Source organism: Medicago sativa, chromosome 2 (genome assembly GCF_051527215.1).
Source record: "Medicago sativa cultivar Bolivia chromosome 2, Bolivia_mono, whole genome shotgun sequence".
Taxonomy (NCBI): domain Eukaryota; kingdom Viridiplantae; phylum Streptophyta; class Magnoliopsida; order Fabales; family Fabaceae; genus Medicago; species Medicago sativa.
Window position 1 is genome coordinate 28,803,697 of NC_140750.1, and position 25,244 is coordinate 28,828,940.

The 25,244-nt window shown below is 33.5% G+C and overlaps 2 pseudogenes; both read right to left on the reverse strand.

Moving 5' to 3' along the window:
- Positions 1-318: 318 nt before the first annotated feature.
- On the reverse strand, positions 319-1,279 carry LOC146946033 (uncharacterized; annotated as a pseudogene).
- A 452-nt stretch (positions 1,280-1,731) lies between these two features.
- Positions 1,732-2,646, reverse strand: LOC146946034 (glutathione S-transferase T3-like; annotated as a pseudogene).
- Between the last annotated feature and the right edge of the window lie 22,598 nt (positions 2,647-25,244).

Below are 25,244 nucleotides of genomic sequence, written 5' to 3' on the forward strand. Positions count from 1 at the left end.
CTCTCCAATTATTTTTCATTCAACACTCTACCCCACCACTTTTTAATTCATATTCTTATTTAATTTTATATTTTTGTTTTTATGATTACATAAAATTACAATTATTGATTATAATTAAATTAAAATAATAAACACTTAACAATTTATTTTTTAGTTTTTCATAAAAACAAAATTTATTTAAATAATTTATTTTTATTTTCTTAACTTAAAATGCAATACAATAAACTAAGCACGCAGCACACAAATAACTTAAAATGCAAGACAACAAACTAAGCACACAACACACAAGTAACTTAATTAGTATGATACAAATCATCTTCAATCACGAAACATTCCAAACTTTGCCCATATGTGCTTCAGTAGATCTGCTTGCGATTCGCGATGAACATTTGGATCACGCAACTCGGATCTAGCACGCACATGATTTGCAAAAGCGGGTAACACCTTGGTCGAGTATGGTTGCAGTGTACTAGATCTACTTTCCTCATATTGCTCAAAATCGGTCCAACGTTGAGAATATAAATCTCGTTCATCCTCAACAATCATATTATGTAATATGATGCATGACCACATGATGATACCCAAATCAGCTATGTCCCACAAGCGAGCTGGTTCACGGATGGTTTTAAATCAAGCTTGAAGCACTCCAAATGCACGTTTGATGTCCTTCTGACATCCCTCCTGATATTTTGCAAATAACTTATCGGGTTCACTTTGAGAAAGTCTAATCGATTTAACGAAAGTTGGATAAGAAGGGTAGATACCATCAGCTAGATAATATGCCATAGCATAGGGACGTTGATTCACAAAGAAATTCACACTTGGAGCCTTTCCCTTTTCCACATCATCAAACACTGGTGACCGGTCTAGAACGTTTAAATCGTTCAACGTTCTCGGACATCTAAAAAAGGCATGCCAAATCCATAGATCATGAGATGCAACTGCTTCAAGAATAACTGTGGGCTAAATCAACTCCCTGGGTGAAGTAGTTATCACTACTTGAAAGGTCCCCAACGATTCAAAGGAAAACATGTTTTTGCATCCGGTACTGACGATGAAACATTGCATCGTAATATGTAGGCTCATTGGCAAAGTAGTCGTCAATTAGTCTCTGGTTTGCTGATGCATGGTCTCTATTGAGATATTTTCTACTACGAGGTGCACTGTCTTCCAATATTTTGTTTCGACGCTCTCTAAATCGGTTGACGATATAAGTTTTTTCAATTTCACATTTTTTATTGTAGGCTGAGATAACAAAAGAATATTCCGATGGATCCATTAATAGTTTTTTGTGATATTGGAAGTAGATTGAATGAGATTTGGGATATTGGTACATCGATGTATCTTTGAGTCCCTATATATAAGTACATTGAGTGGTGGACACTGACGGATTCGAAATAAGTTATTGTATATAGTTAATTATCATATAAGGACTAGATTCGAATTGGGTGGTACATATTCAAACACAATAACCCATTCATTAAAGCCAAAAGTCACAGAAAATTATTAAAGCAAACACTACAGACTTAACACCATTGGCAATTATTAAAACAAACACTACAGACTTGACACCACTGACAATTATTAAAGCAAACACTACATACTTAACACCACTGACAATTATTAAATCAAACATTATAGACTTGACACCACTGGCAATTATTAAAGCAAACATGGGGACTTGATAGCACTGACAAGTTTGACCGAATACAGACAAATACTTGATTGAAATTAATTTCCAAACAACTCTTGGGCCAACTTTTTGAACAGCTCTTTCTTTTGGTCATCGAGATGCTCTTCGGAACTTAGCTTTAGATACAATTTCATTTTCCTAGTATGAGTTCTTTCTTTCATCAATTGGTTAGCCTCATGTTGCATCAAGGCTATCTTGTCTAATCATTCAAGCTCTTTCTCCTTGAATTGGTTGCATTCAGCCCACTTGTTGTCCACCACCTCCAAGGCAGCTTCCTTACTTTTCTTTTTACCCTTTTTTTTAGCTGCCTCTCTACCCATTGGACAAGCACTAGATCCTACAAAGTATGAGCCACATGCATCACTCACGTGAGATCTCTTAGATCCACTACTTCCTGAGCCAATATGTCCTCCTACTTGACTACCATAACGTGGTTGATCACGGAGAGCGTGCCATTCTGCCATTAAAGTAAATTGAACATTCTTCCCACTTGCGTATAATTCTTGCGCTTTTGCCAAAATACCATTCTCCGACCAACCGCTTCCTTGCAAACGCTTAGCGCCATCATAAGCGCCAATCCATTTACCCTGTATTTTGTTCATATAATTAAAAAGGTTTCAACATGCAATTCCATCACGCGGAGGATCGAATGAGCAATGCTCATTACAATACTCAGCAATTCTACCCCAATATGTTTCACCTTTCTGGTTTCTTCCGACAACACTGTTTGTTCCATATTTAATCCACCCACTAATTAGCACCAAAATTTGCTCAGTGTTCCATGCTAGTTGCTGGTTTTTCTTGCGATTAGGAGTTGAATCCTCTGGATTTGGAGTGACTTCATAAGCACCTGTCATGCCACCAAGGGTTATTTGTGTTGAAAATTCGGGAAATTCAGGTGCACCAAAACTCGGAAAATTTTCATTCCTCATGGGCATATAACCATTAAACGGGGGTGTTTGAGATGGATATCCCATCATAGATCCATTATATGGATTAAAGTTTGGAACGAGTCAGGATGACTGATTGAAATTTGGTGCAAAATCAAAATTAGGTATGTTTTGAGGACGTTGGTTCGAAAATTGATTTAGATTTTGATAATTGTTGGGATTTTGGTAGCTAAATGGGTAATTAGAAGAATTCTGGGTGTTGAAATGATTATTATTGGGATCCATTTCACTAAAAATAAGATTAAAACTTCAAAAGAAAAACTAATAGAAAGATAATAATAATAATTTAAGATAGTGGAAAATTTAGTTTTTTTTTCTGTGCCAAAATCAAATGAACCAAGTCTATATTTATAGACAAAAAAAAAGAGTAAATTACACTCCCCTCCCCTCAATGATGCTTGAACTACACTCCCCTCCCCTCTTATGTTAAAATATACACTCCCCCCCCCTCTTATTCAAAACATATTAGAAAATTTTTCACTCCCCTCCCCTAAAAGAAGCTTGAATTACATTCCCCACCCCTCTTATGTTAAAATCTAGAGTAAATTACAATCCCCTCCCCTCAAAGATGCTTGAATTACACTCCCTTCCCCTCTTATGTTAAAATATACACTCCCCTCCCCTCTTATTCAAAACATATTAGAAAATATTTCACTCCCCTCCCTTGAGAGAAGCTTGAATTACATTTCTCTTCCCTCTTAAGTTAAAATCTACGCTTTAGTCCCTCAATAGTTTTTTTATTTTTTATTTCTAATAATCTAGAAAAAAATAATCTAACACACTTTAAAGAAAAATAGTATTGCGGGTTCATTTTAATATAATCAAATTTTGAATACATATCTTTCTTTATTTTTTATTCACAATTTCATTAACATATAGTTTTAAACCCTATTATAAAATATGAAACAACCCAAAATAAAATTAAAATATTTAAAAAATTACTAAAGTCGATTAAGTATGGTTATTTAAAAGTGAATTTTATACTCTAAATTATAAAATTAATAACAAAAGATTTAAATTTAATTGTAATTGACATTTAGATTATAAAGAAACGAATTTATATTTTTTTAAATGGTGATTCAAAATAAATATATATTATAAAAATATTTATTTATGTTAAAATAGATTAAAGTGTAGTCCATATTTAATTATTAAGGGAGGGGGATGTAATTCAAGCATCTTATAGGGGAGGGGAGTATAAATTTACTTTTCAAGGGAGGGGAGTGTATATTTTAACATAAGAGGGGAGGGGAGTGTAATTCAAGCATCTTCGAGGGGAGGGGAGTGTAATTTACTCTAGAATCTGCACTTTACTCCCTCAATATTTTTTATTTTATTTCAAATGATCTAGCAAAAAAAATAATAATATAACACACTTCGAAAAAAAATAGTATTGCGGATCTATTTTAAACTGTTGGAGTAAGCCCTAATATCCAATCAATATTGATTGGGTTTGGCTTTGTATCATGATATTGATATAAATATATATTGTGAATATATATAATAATAAGGCATTTCTTTATTGATTTTGTTATGTTTCAAAATAATAAAGTCCCTAGAATAGATAGTTCATGTAATGGAATATTAAGTGTGACTTAATCATGAGATTACATTATCATAAAGAACGCTATTCTTAAATGTATTCGTAGTCAAAGCTTTAATATGAATAAAGGATAATAATAAAGCGTTGAGACTATTATGTATGTAGACTGATGACCGCATCTCATGGGTCATAGATATGAGATATTAAGTCTATACATAGGTATAAATATTAGGAGTAATATTTATACTGGATTGACCCACCGTGAGAATACTACATAGTAAGTTATGCAATTGTTATAAGATATTCTCACAGTGATAATAGTGTATATCGCTCTTAGACCTGAAACCACTATGATCCCTAGATGTGGACTCAAGTGCTTTGTTGCCATTCTAACGTTGTCTGTAAAAGGATAACCATAACGTTGGTTGATGGGTACTTGATGAAGCATGCTGAGGGACATGAGTGTCCTAGATGGGATTTGTCCCTCCTCATAAACGGGAGATATATCTTTAGGCCTCTTGATGAAATATGACTGAAAAACTGCATGGCCATGCCGAACTAAGTCAATATAAGATATTGGACTTTCTCGTTATTCAGTATATTTCGGAATCAAGAAATATAAATATTGATCTATACAAGGGTGACAATATCTATGCCTTGGGATCAATAAAGATATCGAGACAAAGGAGTAATTGTACACATGAGTATTATCATGGAAAGGTTTCGTCAGATCACTTGACATTCTTGTCACTTGGGTAGCAATGATGTGTTGCTAGATACCGCTCATTGTTTATAATATTAAATGTTAGATTTAATATTATTGCCAACGTGACTAGAACCTAAAGGGTCACACACAAAGAACAGTCAAAAGAGAAATATATAAGTATGACTTATATAAGGGGTGCGTTTAGTAAATAACGCTAATTAGTTAGCAAAATTACTAAACTCGTTGTTGGGCTTACGGAAGCCCAATAATGACTTCTGACTTGCAGAGCACACTAGAAGTTCTATAAATAGAACTCTAGTGCTGAAGTTTTTGGTTACACGTTTTTGGAGCAACCCTTCTTCTCTGCACTTCCCATTCATTGGCTGGCACCGAGTTTTGGAGGAGCACTGTTCGTGTGGACTTGCTAGAGGCTTTGCTGCTTGCTGCTTGCTTGGCTGTGATCGAGATTCCAGTTTCCAGTTTCCAACGTTCAGATTCCAAACTTCAAGGTAACAATCGAATCACTGATTCATGTTTGAATTTCGTAATGATCCAAGGAAAGAAAATCGAAATTCTTCTTCTTCTTCTTCTTCTTCTTCCGCTGTGTATGATATCTTTCAATTTTCCTTCAGTGGTATCAGAGCCAATTACGAAACCATGAATCGGATTGCTTTGTTACTGCTTTATGTTTTAATATGATTAAACATTTTGAATCGGAATTAAATAATAAAGAGAATTAAAATTGGCATCGTATCATGTTTTCTGTGCATGGCTTTTCGATTTGTTTGATGTTTCAGAAACTGTTTCTGGTGAAGTATCGACATATCGATTATACATATCGACGGGAACATGATTGGAAACAAATCAAATTAGATTATCTTTTAAAATTGTTTTAAGAGATAATAATATTTTCGCAAATATTTGATTTGCTAATATTTTGATATTCTATAAGGAATTAATTTGGAATGCAAATCCGTTAATAAAATAGAATATTAAGTGTTAATATTTTATTATTTAAATTTAAATATTAATTAAAATTGATTGATCAATATCATATATGTGATATATGATTTTAATACAACATCATTATATGTGATATATTGATGATATCATTCGTTCAATAGGTTTTATATAATTGATTGTGAATTTGTAGTCAACTCGTGAGATTGAGCTTCGAATACCGATTCTGGTGAAGCATCAAAGATCCGGTTGTCCATACTGAACAAACAATTGTTAAAACTATTGATGTTTGATTGTTGTATTAGGATACCTAACTATACAAGCGTTGTATTATTATGGTTGTATCATTTGATCAATTGTTTTCAAAGAGATTGTTGTGAATTTGAACAATTCGTGAGAGTGAGCTTCAATATCCGAATCTGGTGAAGCATCATAGATCCGGTTGTTCATGCTGAACAAACAATCCTTGAAAATATTTATGTTTAATTAATTTATTTAATTGAAGAAAGGTAGTAAATTTAAAAGATCATGATTTTGAAAGAGTTTCAATATCAGATATGATTTTTGAATTTGGTAATAAAATATTTGCTTAATTTTAGCCCTGTAATTTGTTTTGGAAACAAATTGATTGCCTAAATAGAGCAGATTTAATTATAATAATTATTGAGTGTCAATATTACTATAATTAAGTAGATAAAAATTCTACCTTTTGGATTGTTTTTCAAAAGTTGTTTGAAAGGTAATAAACGATCCTAAATTGATAGTTAATTTAAAAGATCATGATTTGAAATAGTTTCAATGTCATATATGATCTTTTGAAATTATTTAATCGATTTGCATGACTTTAACTTGATTTGTTTATAATTTAAAAGAATCATGATTTGAAAGAGTTTCAATATCATATATGATCTTTTGGATTTGATCATAATATTTGCCGAAACGATTTGGGTGTTCATAAACGTGTCAAGTGTTGATGCGAAATACGCAATCTAAAATATTTTGGAACACAATCTGAGATATTTTGGTATGCAATCTAATATATTTTAGTACTTGATCTGAAATATATTTTGGTACATAATATAATATATTTTGGTACTCAATAAAATATATTTTGGTACATAATATGAGATATTTTTGTACTTAATATAATATATTTTTGTACTCAATATAATATATTTTTGTACTCAATTAAACCCCCAGCTAATCTGCGTAGTGTGATCATATGTCAAATTTTAATTTAATTTATTTTAATTATAAGACCTTAATAATAATAAAAGTGTGTTTGTTATTATTATGTGTGTGAATGATTATGGCCTTAGTCCTTTTTATTTTATTTTGTTTGGATTTTGAAATACGGCCTGCGTGTCGTGCCTCTCTCTCATATTTTATTTGTACATTCTCTTCTCATCCACTCCCTCGTATGTAAAACGAGTTTCTTATTATGTAATGTAAATAGAATACAAGTAGGTAATAGGGCTGAAGGCGTTAGGATAGTCCTAGAGGTCCAGCTTGGAGAAGCAAGGTTGTTTCTAGGATTAGTTTAGATTCTCTCATAGGCTTGAGAGAGTCATAACGTTAGGAGGCCATAATCATGTCACTTTTATTTTGTATAATTGTTATGCATGCTTGAATGATTGGAGTGCGAATATATATGATATATAAGCCGTGGTGAGGTGAGATCAAACTTAATAAAAATCCTTCAATTCAAAATATTAAGTTTAATGCTTTCCAAAAGTTTAACACCCTTCAAGACTAATATCGAAATGTGTAGGTTTCGCCTCCGCGAGGTGCACTTTCTATACTAGTAAGTTGCGGTGCGGTAATCCAATTTACCCAAGTGTTATTCTTTTGGGTTTAACTTAACTAAATTAATTTTAATAAGATTAAAATAAATTTAGAAGCAATGTTTGGGAACATCTATATGATAGATTAGAGTAAGAAGTTATTCACTCAAATGTTTTGAAAGTTGTATGAGATACAATTGGAAGGAGTTCCTACTTAAATAACTGAGTTTTGAGTACAGCCTCCGTTGACTTAAAGCAAGGTGAAATATGGATTTCAACCCACTAGAAAATCTTCCAATGAGATTTTCCGATTCAAATGTTGAAGGTCATTTGTTTTGAGTAAAATAGTGGGAGCATATTTAATTAAAGACCTAATTAATTATGTTTATATATCATGATACAATTTTATTTTATTTTCTGTATTTAGAATTTCTTCGGCATATATAATTTTATTATACTGTTAAATGTTCTTATGAAGAACAAAATCTTCAGAAAAGAGTTTCTGAATTGGTACAAAATTTAAGAATTGTTCTTAAGAATGAGAAAAACTGTATATTCTCGAGCAGTTATTTCCTAGCAACTTTCTATGTCTATATTTGAAAAACAACGCTTATCAGAAGCATTGGATCAAATGAGTAGATATAGGATATCTCATAGTGGTAACGACGATGGAGAATGATATGATTATTCAACCTCAATGTTATAAGATGAATAGTTTAAGCCTATCAAGTAGATGTACATGGATAAGAATAAAATTCAAATTCTGTTTTTTCTACCTTTGAAAGGTTAAACACGGTTGCAAAAAGGGGAAGCAATTATTTCAAAAGTTGAAAAACAAAAATTGCTCGTAGTTTTGAAAGGGTCAAAATATAAGAAAGAAGTAAGACTTCTTATTTACCCATATAGTTATAGAAAGTTAAATTTCTACTTCTTCATCATAAGTATATGATACTTGATGATTAATCTCATATTTGTTGAAATATAGAGAGTTTTAAAGAAGCATAACATTAACTATAAGTGAAGTTCACCTACGTCTGGAATGGAACAAATTGTTTCATTGACTATAAGAGCTTATGCTTGGACTTAAACTTAACTTAATATGGAACCAAATAATTGTTATTAAATTCCATATAAAATAGAAGCATTAAATCATAAATCTTGTATTGACAAGAGAATGATTGTGTAGTTGAATGATAGACAAATATTGTCCTATTGTCCTAATAATGTTTTCTATACAATGTGCTGATCAAGTAATGGATTTGAGTTCCATGATCTTGATAAGCTAGTCTATAACATATGAGAAAAGGATCAAATGAGATTTGAACCTTTTGTATATCATTGGCATCACTGTTTAGTACAAACAAGTGTGATTCACATTTCCAAAATCTATGGATATGGACTATTGGACTCATTTGGTTTTATATCATTTGAAGGATGTGAGTTCCACCTTTCAAAATAGATTAGTATACCGGTAAAGGTGAAAAGGACACATAATCTATTTAAGTTGATATACATATGAGATGTATATGGAGCACTAAACATATTTGCTGGATATTTTATTTCTCTTACTTCATCTAACATTACTAATTAATAGTATATGAGAAAAGTGTATTTGACACAATTCAAGAAATCTTTGAAATTGTTCAAAGAGTTTAACAATGAAGTAAAAGAAATAGGTTTGAAAAGTATAAAGACCATATGAGTAAGTCGTGATGGTAAATGCTTGATTAATGAGTATAATTATTATTTATATCGCTTCATGTTTGACATGAATCGATCTAAAATAGTTTGGTTATAACTCATTGACTCTTGATGTTAAATTAAATTACAGTTATTCGTCACCCACTACAAGTTCCAATAGAGTAATCATAAAGACACCATATTAGATATGGAGGTAAGAGTACCTAGTTTTTGACTTTATGATAATTTGAGGTTATATGGTTTATTAGATAAACTAAACTACAAATTAAATGAATGTACATTTGTGGAGGTACCCTAAGGAAACTAAGGGATACTGATTATACATCACCTTTCATGACAATAGTCGTTTGTCTCTAGATCTGGAGTATTCCTATTAAAGGAGTATGTCTCTGCAGGAGCCAGTGGGAGTGTTGTAGAACTTGAATTAAGTCAAGTACCACAAAATACATGTATCTTTAAGAATGGAACATGAACTAATTCAACAAAGGGTTGTTGTTAAATCACCAGTTCGAGTAGCACAAGATCTAGATGAGTTTGATATGTCATATCACTACAATGAGTAACATGATTTTGTCATGGCTCAACAAGGTGTTATGATTTTCATGGTAGATGAGTCCCAAACTTACTAGAAGGTCGTAAATGGCCTGAACTTTGAGAAATGGCTAAATGTCATGGGATCTTATAAAGAATCCATGTACACAAACCATATATGGATATTGGTTAAATCATCCAAATGAGTATGACTCATGAGATGAATGTGAGTTTTCTTGTAGAAAGCTGACATGGATGGTATTATGAATACATTTAAGATGTGATTGATTGTAGAAGGTTTCATGCAACTCGTGATGCAAATCATGACGAAACTATTACATCATCATAATGCTTAAATCTAACGATCCCACTTGTCATTATTGTATAATGCAAATTCTAGGAGATGGACAACGATGTTGCATTCTTTAATTAGAATGACCTTGTATATGTATTTGACATATATGTAGGGTTTCGTTAATCCAAAGGATGCTAGAAAGGTATATATATTACAAAATTCATGTATGAATTGGAGCAAGCTTCTTGAAGTTGAATTATTTGTTTTATTAGTGAAGTTTTATGAAAAACATTGATTAATAAAAATCTTGTGCACACAAAGAGAATAGTGGGAGCATTGATATTAGTTTGGTGGAGTATGTGGATGACATACTAGTCACCAAAACAATTTATCTACACATGTTAGACATGGTTAGAAAATTATTTTCAATATGTACCAAAATTGATTGTAGTGTTCGACACTAGAATACTTTCAAGAATATCCATGGATGTCTTAAAGGACTAAGGATTGTTTCTTGAACACGGATTAAAGGAACATTGTAAAGAAGTTACAATGATGCTGACTTTAATATCGGTGTACAGTATATCCAAATCGCAATTTGGAATAAATGCTATGCTTGGATATCAACTATGAAATTTGTAAAAGTACAAGCTTCAAATAGTTGTTGTTTCTATTACAGATGTCAAATATATATGATTTGGATTGTTTAGCTCATAACTGAGCGAAACCATGTGTCTCTTGCGTTGCGGATTCCATTGATCCCGTCTGAGGTAAAATTGGTTTAATCTTGCGAGCAATGAATACTTGATCTCACCAATAATCCAAATGTATACTTTGACACTTCAATTTCTTTTCGATGGAAGATCGAAAGTCGAAATTGACAGAAGTGTAACCTACCAACATAGGAAAGAGTTCCTTATCTACTAGAATAGTATCATGCCCAGGGTGTGCTTGATGCTAACACTTGATCAATATATATTGAGTTAATATTTGATTGGCTTTTAGTGCTAGTGGGAGATTGTTGGAGTAAGCCCTAATATCCAATCAATATTGATTGGGTTTGGCTTTGTATCATGATATTGATATAAATATATATTGTGAATATATATAATAATAAGGCATTTCTTTATTGATTTTGTTATGTTTCAAAATAATAAAGTCCCTAGAATAGATAGTTCATGTAATGGAATATTAAGTGTGACTTAATCATGAGATTACATTATCATAAAGAACGCTATTCTTAAATGTATCCGTAGTCAAAGCTTTAATATGAATAAAGGATAATAATAAAGCGTTGAGACTATTATGTATGTAGACTGATGACCGCATCTCATGGGTCATAGATATGAGATATTAAGTCTATACATAGGTATAAATATTAGGAGTAATATTTATACTGGATTGACCCACCGTGAGAATACTACATAGTAAGTTATGCAATTGTCATAAGATATTCTCACAGTGATAATAGTGTATATCGCTCTTAGACCTGAAACCACTATGATCCCTAGATGTGGACTCAAGTGCTTTGTTGCCATTCTAACGTTGTCTGTAAAAGGATAACCATAACGTTGGTTGATGGGTACTTGATGAAGCATGTTGAGGGACATGAGTGTCCTAGATGGGATTTGTCCCTCCTCATAAACGGGAGATATATCTTTAGGCCTCTTGATGAAATATGACTGTAAAACTGCATGGCCATGCCGAACTAAGTCAATATAAGATATTGGACTTGTTCGTTATTCAGTATATTTCGGAATCAAGAAATATAAATATTGATCTATACAAGGGTGACAATATCTATGCTTGGGATCAATAAAGATATCGAGACAAAGGAGTAATTGTACACATGAGTATTATCATGGAAAGGTTTCGTCAGATCACTTGACATTCTTGTCACTTGGGTAGCAATGATGTGTTGCTAGATACCGCTCATTGTTTATAATATTAAATGTTAGATTTAATATTATTGCCAACGTGACTAGAACCTAAAGGGTCACACACAAAGAACAGTCAAAAGAGAAATATATAAGTATGACTTATATAAGGGGTGCGTTTAGTAAATAACGCTAATTAGTTAGCAAAATTACTAAACTCGTTGTTGGGCTTACGGAAGCCCAATAATGACTTCTGACTTGCAGAGCACACTAGAAGTTCTATAAATAGAACTCTAGTGCTGAAGTTTTTGGTTACACGTTTTTGGAGCAACCCTTCTTCTCTGCACTTCCCATTCATTGGCTGGCACCGAGTTTTGGAGGAGCACTGTTCGTGTGGACTTGCTAGAGGCATTGCTGCTTGCTGCTTGCTTGTCTGTGATCGAGATTCCAGTTTCCAGTTTCCAACGTTCAGATTCCAAACTTCAAGGTAACAATCGAATCACTGATTCATGTTTGAATTTCGTAATGATCCAAGGAAAGAAAATCGAAATTCTTCTTCTTCTTCTTCTTCTTCTTCCGCTGTGTATGGTATCTTTCAATTTTCCTTCATAAACCTATTATAAAATATGAAATAAACCAAAATAAAATTAAAATATGTGAAAAATTACTAAAGACAATAAAGCATGATTATTTAAACGTAAATTTTATACTCTAAATTATAAAATCAATAGCAAAATATTTAAATTTACTTATCATTGACATTTAAATTATAAAGAAATGAATTAATTTTTCTTAGATGGTAGTTCAAAATTAATATATATATCATAAAAATATTTATTTATGTTAAAATATATTAAATTTTAGTGCATTTAATTATTAAGGGATGATGTTGTAATTCAAGCATCTTATAAGGGAGGGAAGTATACATTTTACTTTTCAAGGGAGGGGAGGGTATATTTTAACATAAGTGGGGAGGGGAGTGTAATTCAAGCATTTTTGAGGGGAGTGGAGTGTAATTTACTAAAAAAAAAATCATGAATTTTGGTAAAAAAAATTTTTTAAAAAAATCATTTGCAATGAAATAATTGAGTTCAAATAATTAAGATGAGATAACTCCAGCAAGCCAATCAATAAGCGCCACATGGTAGCTCTTATCCACCACCACATTCTCTCTCTGCGTCTGGTGAAAGACTAGTCGCGCCTGTCTGGCGCGTGTAGTGCACTCTCCCTGCAAACCACTTCTTTTGCGCCACATCATCTTGAGCTTGGCCCACCATTCTCCCATTCAATATGTTGAAAGCTTTCATCATCTCTCTCTTTCACCTCATTTGCATTCAACTTTCAGCACAACATTGTAATGGTTTCAACTGTTGAAAAAGCAGCTTCAAGTGGTCTTACATAATTGTTACGGTGAAGCTCTTTTACCTTCTAAATCATAAGGAGCATAAGAATTGGCTAATATTAATTGCTTTTCCTTTTACCGTGTACCCTTGATAGACACTGGTATAAAATTTCTAGATGCATTTACTATTCCATTATCATTGTATCTTAAAATATAAAAAGTTAATACTAAATATATCTATACACAAAGGATAATTTGGAAATAAAAACATATATTTGTGACAACTTTATTACTCAAACAACTTTTCTTAATACTTGTGTTTTTTGTAATTACTTCTATAAAAATGGATAAAAAGAGTAAATACAAAAACAATTTAAACACCTCAATCAACATCTTATAATTTTATTCATTTTTTATTTTTTTTCTTTAATGTGAGTATATCCAAATGTTTTTCATTTAAGTTTGTGTCTACGTAAGAGTTTATCATTCTCAAACTCTTTGTTCCCAAGAACAACTCTTGCAAATGCACACCCTCAAATAATTTTTTTTTTTATGGTGGTTGGGGTTGAGTTCAAACCCCAGACCTTACATATACTTCATCTGTCCTTATATCTAACCACCCATTTGTCTTTATTTTTGTCCCTAAATCTAAACCCCTTTTCAAATTACTAGATACATTTATTATATTTTTCTTAAACATATCCCTAATTAATACTACTAACTTGTTTTGAAATTTAAAAAATCAAATTTAATACATGTACAAACAAAGGACAATATGGTAATATTAACACACAAAACAGACATAATAATTACATTGTCAGCTTTTCTTAAGAAATGTGAAAAAAGCAAAGGGAGGTTACATTAAGTGACGGATAGAGTATTATGCATTATCCATACCAACTGAGCACGAAGACCAAATAAAATTTATTTGGACTTACATAAATGATAAATTTTAAAAGACAAATAATATTAAGGGATGTGATTAAAATTATTTCTTTTTTAAATTTTATCATCTGTGTATCCAAATACCTTTGATTTTGTGTCCAAGTAAATATTTATCTTCTTCCCAGTTTATCTTCCAATTTATTTGGTACTCCCTCCGTCCCGGTTTAATTGACTTACTTTAGTTTTTCACACAGATTAAGAAAAGTGTATAAATAAAGGAGAAAGTAGAATATATTGTATTGGGAATGATAAAAGTAGTATTATTTAGTGTTATATTGTATTGGAAATGATGAAAGTTGTATTGAAAATTGAAATGAGTCAGTTATTTTGGGACACTTTTTTTTAGAAAATAGGTCAGTTATTCCGGGACGGAGGGAGTAAAAGGTTCACTTTAACAAATGCTTCAAAATCACGTGTTAACATCTGCCTTAAAAAACCTACAAGAATATGATAGATGTTAGTAACAGTTGCGCGTGAGGTTGCTGAGTGAACGCTACAATTTAACTGAAGTCGAGAGTGACAGGCATAGGTTACATCACTCTGTACTTTGAAATGAGACACAATAATAGTGAAACAAAATATCTAGTATCCGTTAGCATCCTTAAATTGCGTGAAAGTGATTTTTCTTTTTTTTTTTAAAGGGACGTGAAAGTGATTTTGTTTTCTAGTGAAGCAGTAGTAGCATGTTGTTTTTTTTTTTTCTTCCAAAAAAACATACTCCATCCGTCCCGGAATATCTAACTCATTTTTTTAAAAAAAGTGTCCCAAAATAACTGAGTCATTTCAATTTTCAATACAACTTTCATCATTTTCAATACAATATAACTCTAATTAATACTATTTTCATCATTCCTAATACAATATATTCCACTTTCCCCTTTATTTATACATTTTTCTTAATCTGTGTGAAAAACCAAACTGGCTCAGATAAAACGGGACGGAGGGAGTAGTATGTTGTTTTTTTGAAAAAGCAAAAAATTCATTAATAAAAATGAAGTATGGTAAAAATAAATAAAGGGGAAATAGTCACTTTAATCCCTGAATGAGGAACGAATAGTCACAGTAGTCCCTTAATGTATCGAAATTTCAAAATAGTCCTTGATTGTGTATTTTGTTAGTCAAAATAGTCCTTGATATTAAAATATTTCGTTAATATTGTCATATTAGTCCTTCAATAAACTTACTTATTATCATATTAGTCTTTATACGTACTTACTTATTGCCAATTTAGTCCCTATATAAAAAGAGTTATTGTGAGTATTAAGGGATTATTTAAGCGTTAGGGACTATTTTGACTAACAAAGTGGACAATCAAGGACTATTTTAGAATTTTGATACATTGAAGGACTATTATGACTACTTGCTACACATTTAGGGACCAAAGTGACTATTACCCCAATAAATAAATAATGCTAACTAAAGTTTATGGAAGTATTGTTTAAACAACTAAAAGTAATACTCCATTCGTTTCAAAATGAGTGTAACTTTAACCAAAAAAAATTGTTTCAAAATAAATGTCACTTTATATTTTCAATAAAACTTTAATTTTTTCTTCTAACTTTACCCTCAATAAATACTCCAACTTTTCTCTCACACAATTTTCAATGCAACTTTAATTTTATAAATTAAGGGCAGTTTAGTAAAAGCGTTATATCCAATGATTATTTCATTCAATTTCTTAATCTGTGTGCCAAAGCCTAACTCGACACTCATTTTGAAACGGATGAAGTAACTTTTAGCGAAACGTTAACTTGTGCCCTTGGGGCACAAGTTTAGAAACTAAACATAGAAATTTTTTCTTGCAAATTGTGCATTCAATATATTAAAAGTTTGAATTTTTGTCTTTTCAATACAAAAGTTACTTTTTAATTCCATTTTTAGTTTATTAACTTGTGCCCTAACATGACCCTAACTTTTATATAAAAAATTGTGTAATTTTTATTTTTAAATTTGTTTGACATATATTTTCAAGATAAATTTTCTTATAATTAAATCTTTAAACATTGACCGTAGACACTTGTTAGCATAACTTTAAAAATAAATATTATAGTAGTATTGTCAGAAAAATAAATACTATAGTAGTAGTTGATTAAATAAACAAATTCATGTCATAATGACATGTGTTTTAAGGACATGTTAATGAAGTGTCGAAAGAGGGGATAAAGTACAACAAAGAACTTTCAGCAAGCTTGTTTAAGCTTTCAAATCTAAATTGCAGTATACAATGGCAAAGATCCCGATCTAGATGGCTGAAAGATGGAGATGCAAATACCAAATATTTCCATGGATGCATAAACAAGAGAAGGAAAGAAAATGAAATTATGAGTTTAGAAGTGGACGGAAAAAGATTATCTAGGGTGGATGAAGTAAAAGATGCAATAGTTGATCATTTTAAGAGTCATTTTGCGGCTAAAGGGGAGAGACCAATCCCGACTAACATGAATTTCAAGATTCTTGAAGGCGTTCATAGTGAGGAGTTGGTAAGAGAATTTTAAGAAGAAGAAGTCTATAGGGCAGTTTGGGACTATGATAGCTCGAAAAGTCCAGGCCCTGATGGAGTGAATTTTGGGTTTGTAAAAGAGTTTTGGGAGGATATCAGAGAAGACTTTTTAAGAGTGATGGTTGAATTTCATGCAAATGGTTGAATGATCAAAGAAGCAAATAGTTCGTTTGTGGTGTTGATTCCAAAGAAGAAAAATGCAATGAAAATCGCAGAATATAGACCAATTTCTATGATCGGATATATATACAAAGTTATATCAAAGATTCTGGCGAATAATGTAACACCCCGTTTTCCCAACATAAAAATTTCACATATAAATCAGAGTCATTCAACATAAACGGAATGCTACATTTCTTAAAAATCATAAATGGAATAAATAACAATTCATCCTTCATAAATTGGTCAACATAAATATTCAAAAACTTCGCAGCTGATTTTAATTCAACAACAAAATTAGTCTTGGCACGAAGGCCTCATCAAAACATTTCGTAATAATCCAAAAACCAAATCATAGTCATGTAAAATCATAAGCTGTACGTAAGGAATAGAAAATAGCCACAAAAGTTCCCATCCCGTTACGTATCAGAGCACCTAAAGACACAGTGAGAGATAGCCACTCACGACAGCAATCAACAGCTACTTATTTTCGATCATCTGCAAGTTACTCATACGAAGAGCAACATTTCCAAGCAGAAGGGGTGAGATTCACAAACAATAAAGTTAAGCATATAATTCAACAATTATATTTAACAACATAAACTGTTGGAACAAAATGTGTTTAACAATGAACCTCAAAGAGTTTTGATGATAACAAGGTATTAAAAATTGTAAATTGGACTAGCTAATATTTGTTCAAGTGTACAGGACCATAGTTAAAGTTACATCATTAATTGGTTCTGAATGAGCAAATAAAGAGCAAATGGAAATGAAGCTTAGACGATTCTGAAGGCAATACGCTCCTGAAAGTGGAAAGCGCTCCTGAAGTCAAGCTGCTCCTGAAGAGAGTAAAACGCGCTCCTGAAGAATAGTGCTCCTGAAGACAAGAAGTCCAGAAGCCACATTATCAGAAGCAGAAGAAGCTGCACCATCAGAAGCTGCAGAAGTTGCTTCATCAGAAGCTGCATCATCAGAAGCTGCCTCATCAGAAGTCATTTCACCAGAAGCTGAAGATCAACTAGATTTGCAAAACATTCAAAGATTGAAGAATCTACATTGCAAAAGCTGTCTATTGGTTTCGAAAACACAGCAGAAAATCAGTGGAACATTGCAACGGTCATTTCAAAGGTGTTTGAAGGCATGTGCTTGCAATTTGGACGAAAGCGTTGACATTGTACTTTGTACGAATTGTACAACCACGTTCTCCACTACTCTGTTTTGTGTCCACGCTACAAGACAAGAAAACAGCTCCAGAATACGGTCTCGCCTGCATATATGTTCCTTTGGATAAGGAATGGATTTCAAATTGGTTCTTCATAGGACAACAACCAAATCAGGCAAAAGATCATTGGTGAAAGATCAAGCTTCAACAACGACTCTTTGGTGTGCTGGCAATTTCACAACGTCTCTTTCACACCTCTATATAAAGGAGTGAAGACTTAGAGTTTTGGTAATGCAAGAACGCTGAACGAAAGACTCACAACATTTTTACAAGTGCCAAACCTCTGCTGAAATTGTTCTGCATTCACTTAGAATTTCTGTGTCTCAAAGTCATATCTTAGAAATTCTTAAGTCCATTGAGTCTGTATCTGATTTATATTTTGAGCACCTCTGATTGTATATCAAGTGTTCAACCTTAAACAATTTTCTGTGTAAATTTGTTTAGTTAGGAAGTCTCTTGCAGTTGTGCTTGAGCAGGAAGTCTCTTGATTGTGTTCTTGAGCAAAGGAAGTCTATAGCTTGTGTGCTTGAGCAAAGGAAGTCTCTTGCTTGTGTGCTTGAGCAATTGTAATCAGATATTACTCTTAGTGAAATCTCCTTGGAAGTGCAAGGGGGACTGGACTACTTCCGGATTGTGGAAGGAACCAGTATAATTGCTTTGTGTCGTTCTTCTTCTCTCTCTCTGTTTTATTCCGCTGCATTTAGATTTTGACCATCACTTCAGAAGCTATCTCACTTAGCTTCTGATCAGTGTGTTCAGTTTTTAGGAGAAACGAAGAATTTTTCAAAACACAATTCAACCCCCCTTCTTGTGTTTTTCTCACCTTCAATTGGTATCTAGAGTCTTGGTCTGTTGTGTAACACTTAACCGTGTAACAGTCAAAGATCTGAGAAAAACATGTCTACTCCTCCTCCTGCTGGTTCTGGTGATACTAGCTATAAACATGTCTCACATGATTATAGTGATGGTAAGAAATCCAGTGTTGGAAAAGTTCCAAAGTTCAATGGAGATGCTGAAGAGTTCTCTTGGTGGAAGACCAACTTTTACAGTTACATCATGAGCCTAGATGAAGAATTATGGGATATTCTGGAAGATGGTGTTGGTGATTTAGTCCTTGATGAAGAAGGAGCTGCTGTGGATAGAAAGAAACATACTCCAGAACTGAGGAAACTCTACAAGAAGCATCATATTATCAGAGGAGCCCTTGTCACTGCCATACCCAAAGCAGAATACATGAAGATGAGTGACAAATCCACTGCTAAAGCTATGTTTGCTTCTCTCTGTTCAAATTATGAAGGGAGCAAGAAGGTCAAAGAAGCAAAGGCTCTCCTGCTTGTACATCAGTACGAGTTATTCAAGATGAAGGATGATGAAACTATTGAGGAGATGTACTCAAGGTTTCAAACCTTAGTTTCTGGGCTACAGATTCTAAAGAAAAGCTATGTTGCTTCTGATCATGTAAGCAAGATACTCAGAAGCTTACCTGCCAGATGGAGACCAAAGGTGACTGCCATTGAGGAAGCTAAAGATTTAAACACTTTAAGTGTCGAAGATCTTGTTAGTTCTCTCAAAGTTCATGAGTTAAGTCTTAATGAACATGAGTCTACTAAGAAGAGTAAATCAATAGCTCTTCCATCCAAAGGCAAGTCATCAAAAGCTCTCAAAGTGGTTGAATCTGAAGAGGAAGAACAGTCAAGTTCAGATTCTGAACCAGATGCTGCTGAAATGGCCATGCTCTCAAACAGACTTCAATATCTGGCCAAGAAGAACAGAAAGTTTCTTTCCAGAAGGGGTAACTCCAGAAGCTCAAAGAAAGAAGATCAGAAGGGATGCTTCAACTGCAAGAAGCTGGGACACTTCATTGCTGAATGCCCTGATCTTCAAAGAGAAAATTCAAAGGACAAGTCAAAGAGGTCTACATTCAAACCAAGCAAATTCAAGAAGCAGATTAAGCAGAGTTTAATGGCAACCTGAGATGATTTGGGTAGTGAATCTGGATCTGATAAAGAGGAAGCTGATGAAGATACAAAGGTAGTTGTTGGGTTGGTAGCAACAGCAACTTCAGAAGCTGAATCAGATTCAGACTCAGAAGATGAAAACGAGGTATATTCCAAAATTCCCAGAGATGAACTTGTTGAGTCACTTAAAGAACTTCTTACACATTTTGAAGTAAGAACCAATGAGTTGAAGGATTTAAAAGAAAAATATGCTGAGTTGGTACAACAGCAAAAATCAACTCTATTGGATCTGAAAGCTTCTGAACAAGGACTTAGGGGCTTTGACTTCATGTGTAAAACATATGAAGATCAGCTCAGGTTCTTATGTCAGAAGCTACAAGAAAAGTGTAATGAAAAACCTTTAAGTAACCATGAAATTGCTCTTGAAGATTTTATTATATCTGGCATTGACAGAAGCAGAGTAACTTCTATGATTTATAGCATTTACAAGAACAATGGCAAAGGAATTGGTTTTCCAGAAGTGAAACTTGAGAAAACCAATCTAAAATCTTGTTGTGAATGCATCAAGGAAGGTCTGAAAACCTTCTGTACCAGAAGGGGCTGAGTTGGAAACTGTTGTTCAATCAGAACCTGAAGCTTCTAGTTCTAAGGCTAAGATTACTTCAAAGCAAAAGAACTCTAAGTCAAAGGTTATGATCAAATCTGATTCCAAGATTTCAAAGGTTAGGATCCTGAAAAGATCAGAACCTATTCCTCAGAGTCTGGTGAAACCAAAATCTGGGGTTCTTAAGTCTAAATTTCAGAAGAAGACAGTAACTGCTTCTGAAGTACCAAAACCTAAGGTGATGGTTAATCAGAAGCAACCCAACTCACAGCACAAGGTACAAGAAGTGAAGAGTAAAGCTTTGAGTACTAACCTTCCAGGACCCATAGGACAATGGGTACCTAAATCTAAAAATGTCAATGATGCAGGTATGTCTAAGAGCAGTGCCAAAGCAAAGATCATGGTACCTAGACAGCGGTTGCTCAAGACACATGACAGGAGACAAGTCCATGTTCCTCAGCCTAACAATGAAAGAGGGAGGAAATGTGAAATTTGGAGGCAACCAGTCAGGCAAGATCATAGGTACAGGAACTATTGGTAATTCCTCTACCTCAATTAATAATGTATGGTTGGTAGATGGTCTTGAACATAACCTTTTGAGCATTAGTCAATTTTGTGATAATGGTTATGATGTGCTTTTTGAAAAACCCAACTGTACAGTAATCAACAAGGAAGACAAATCCATTGTGTTCAAGGGAAAGAGAGTTGACAATGTCTATAAAATCAATTTTTCTGAACTGGCTGATCAGAAGGTGATTTGCCTACTATCAGTGAATGATAAGAAATGGATGTGGCACAGAAGGTTGGGACATGCTAACTGGAGGTTAATCTCTAAGCTTAGTAAGTTACAACTTGTGAAAGGGCTACCAGACATTGACTATCATTCAGATGCACTCTGTGGTGCATGTCAGAGAGGAAAAATTGTGAAATCATCTTTTAAAACCAAAGACATTGTTTCAACCTCAAGACCTTTAGAATTACTCCATATTGATTTATTTGGACCAGTGAGTACTGCATCCTTATATGGGAGTAAATATGGATTAGTCATTGTTGATGATTACAACAGATGGACTTGGGTGAAATTCATAAAGAGTAAAGATGTTGCGTGTGATGTATTCAGTAGCTTCTGCACTCAAATTCAATCTGAAAAAGAATCAAAAATTTTGAAAGTCAGAAGTGATCATGGTGGAGAATTTGAAAATGAGCCATTTGAAGCTCTTTGTGAAAAACATGGAATTTTCCATGAATTATCTTCTCCTAGAACTCCACAACAAAATGGGGTTGTAGAGAGAAAGAATAGAACTTTACAAGAAATGGCCAGAACCATGATTCATGAAAACAATTTACCAAAACATTTTTGGGCAGAAGCAGTGAATACAACATGCTATGTTCAAAACAGGATCTATATCAGACCTATTTTGGAGAAAACAGCATATGAACTCTTTAAAGGAAGAAAACCCAATATCTCTTACTTTCATCAATTTGGATGTACATGTTACATTCTGAACAATAAGCTCTACCTAAAGAAATTTGATGCCAAGGCCCAAAGAGGAATCTTTTTAGGTTACTCTGAAAGGTCAAAGGCATACAGAGTGTATAATTCAGAAACACTCTGTGTTGAAGAATCTATGCACGTTAAATTTGATGACAAGGAGCTTGAAGATAAAACTTCAAAGCAAGATGAAAGTTTTGCAGAGATACAGGTTCCTGAAGCTACTCCAGAACCTTATCAGGTAGCTGAGTCTGAAGATAGTCCAGAAGCTGAACCCACATCAGAAGCACAAGATGAAACTGCTTCTGATGAAGCACAAGATGGCTCACATCAAGCAGATCCTCCCAGAAACATATTCAAACATAAGTCTTCACATCCTGAGGAGCTAATCATTGGAAACAAAGATAGTCCAAGAAGAACAAGATCACATTTCAGACAAGTAGAGTCAATGATTGGACTAATCTCAATGATTGAACCTACAACAGTTGATGAAGCACTTTCAGATGATGGATGGATACTAGCTATGCAAGAAGAGTTGAATCAATTTCAAAGAAATGATGTGTGGGATCTGGTACCCAAACCTCAGCACAAGAACATTATTGGAACAAAATGGGTATACAGAAACAAGCTGAATGAGCAAGGTGAAGTAACAAGAAACAAAGCCAGGCTTGTTGCACAAGGGTATAGTCAACAAGAAGGCATTGATTACACTGAAACGTTTGCTCCAGTTGCAAGATTGGAAGCAATCAGGTTACTTCTTTCCTATGCAGTTAATCATGGCATAATATTATATCAAATGGATGTCAAGAGTGCATTTCTAAATGGTGTCACAGAAGAAGAAGTGTATGTCAAGCAACCTCCTGGATTTGAGGATATTAAATATCCTGACCATGTTTTTAAACTGAAGAAATCACTATATGGCTTGAAACAAGCTCCCAGAGCTTGGTATGATAGACTAAGTAATTTCTTAATCAAGAATGATTTTAAAAGAGGACAGGTTGATACAACACTCTTCATAAGGACCCTTGGGAAAGATATTCTTGTTGTGCAAATATATGTTGATGATATAATATTCGGTTCTACTAATGCATCTCTTTGCAAGGAATTTTCTGAGTTAATGCAGGATGAATTTGAAATGAGCATGATGGGAGAGCTGAAGTTCTTCCTTGGCATTCAAATCAATCAATGCACAGATGGAGTCTATGTTCATCAATCAAAGTACACAAAGGAGCTTCTGAAGAAGTTCAAACTTGAAGATTGTAAAGTGATGAACACTCCAATGCACCCTACGTGCACCTTAAGCAAAGAAGATGAAGGAGCTAAAGTAGATCAGAAGCTATATAGAGGTATGATTGGTTCTTTGTTATACCTTACTGCATCTAGACCAGATATTTTATTCAGTGTATGCTTGTGTGCAAGATTCCAATCAGATCCTAGAGAATCTCATATGACTGCTGTCAAGAGAATCTTCAGGTATTTGAAAGGAACAACTAATCTTGGACTCCTTTATAGGAAATCCTTAGATTATAAGCTAATTGGATTCTGTGATGCTGATTATGCTGGTGATAGGATTGAAAGAAAGTCAACCAGTGGCAATTGTCAATTTCTGGGTGATAATCTTATATCCTGGGCTAGCAAAAGACAAACAACTATTGCTATGTCTACAGCAGAAGTAGAATACATTTCAGCTGCAAGTTGTTGTACACAACTACTTTGGATGAAACATCAGTTGGAAGACTATCAGATAACTGCTAACAGTATTCCCATTTATTGTGATAATACTGCTGCTATTTGTTTGTCTAAAAATCCAATTTTGCATTCAAGAGCTAAGCACATTGAAATCAAACACCATTTTATCAGAGATTATGTTCAAAAAGAAATTTTAGATATACAATTCATTGATACTGAAAATCAATGGGCTGATATATTTACTAAGCCTTTAACTGTTGAAAGATATGATTTTATAAAGAAAAATTTGAACATGCACTACGTGTCTGATTAGATGTTTGCTTGCTCCTGAATAGGATTTTAGGTTCTGAAGTTAGTTCAGAAGCAGTAGTCCATCAGAAGCTCTTTATTGAGGTTCTGAGGAAAACTCGCTTCTGATGATGACGTCAGCATCTGAAGTCCAAAAGCTGGATTTATTGCTTTCAAATAGTTGAATTAGTGGAAACGTTGGGAGTTACTTTTTAAAAAGTAACTTCTGGCCCACTAACTTGGTAGTTACTCTGTGAACTTCTTACGTGGCCTGTATGTGTTAGTGTATAACTAAAAGGGCAATGATGATTTAATAGCTTTGAAAGTACTTTTCACGCGCCCCCAATTTTGTCATTAATGATATGTTTGTTTGTCTCTTTTGAATTGCAATCGTTTTACTTTTAACACTTTGTCAATTCACACACTACTCACTCACAACAAACACATTTTGCTCTCAAACCTCTTGCGAAGTAAGCGCAAAAACCTTAGAACCCTAAATTCTCTAAATCTTCTTCAATCATCATCAAATGGCATCATCAAGCAAGCAAGGCGCATCAGGATCTGGGTCAGTCTACAAAGAGAAGACTATGGATATTCCATGGAAATCTTTAATAGTTCAAATAGAATCACCGGTGGATTTCACTTCACTTAAGAAGTACAAAGTGAACATGGAAGGATTGATAGAAACTCAGAAGCTGTCTGAGTATTTCAAGATTCTAAATGGGCCAACTTATGTGAACTTGGTCAAGGACTTTTGGTTAAAAGCTGAAGTGTTCAATGAAAAGCCTGTGAAGGTAGCAGGTAAACAAGCTGGGTCGAAGAAAGGAAAGATGGAGATAGAGTTGAATCCCACTTCCTTCAGTAGCCTTGAGATAAGGTCTGAAGTGATGGGTATTCCCGTAACCATCTGATAGATCTCTAGCAAGTGCACCAATAACTATCGAAGTAGTAAAAATATCGTTCCCACGAGGACTGTTTTTAACTTCAATTATTCAATTTCGTTAT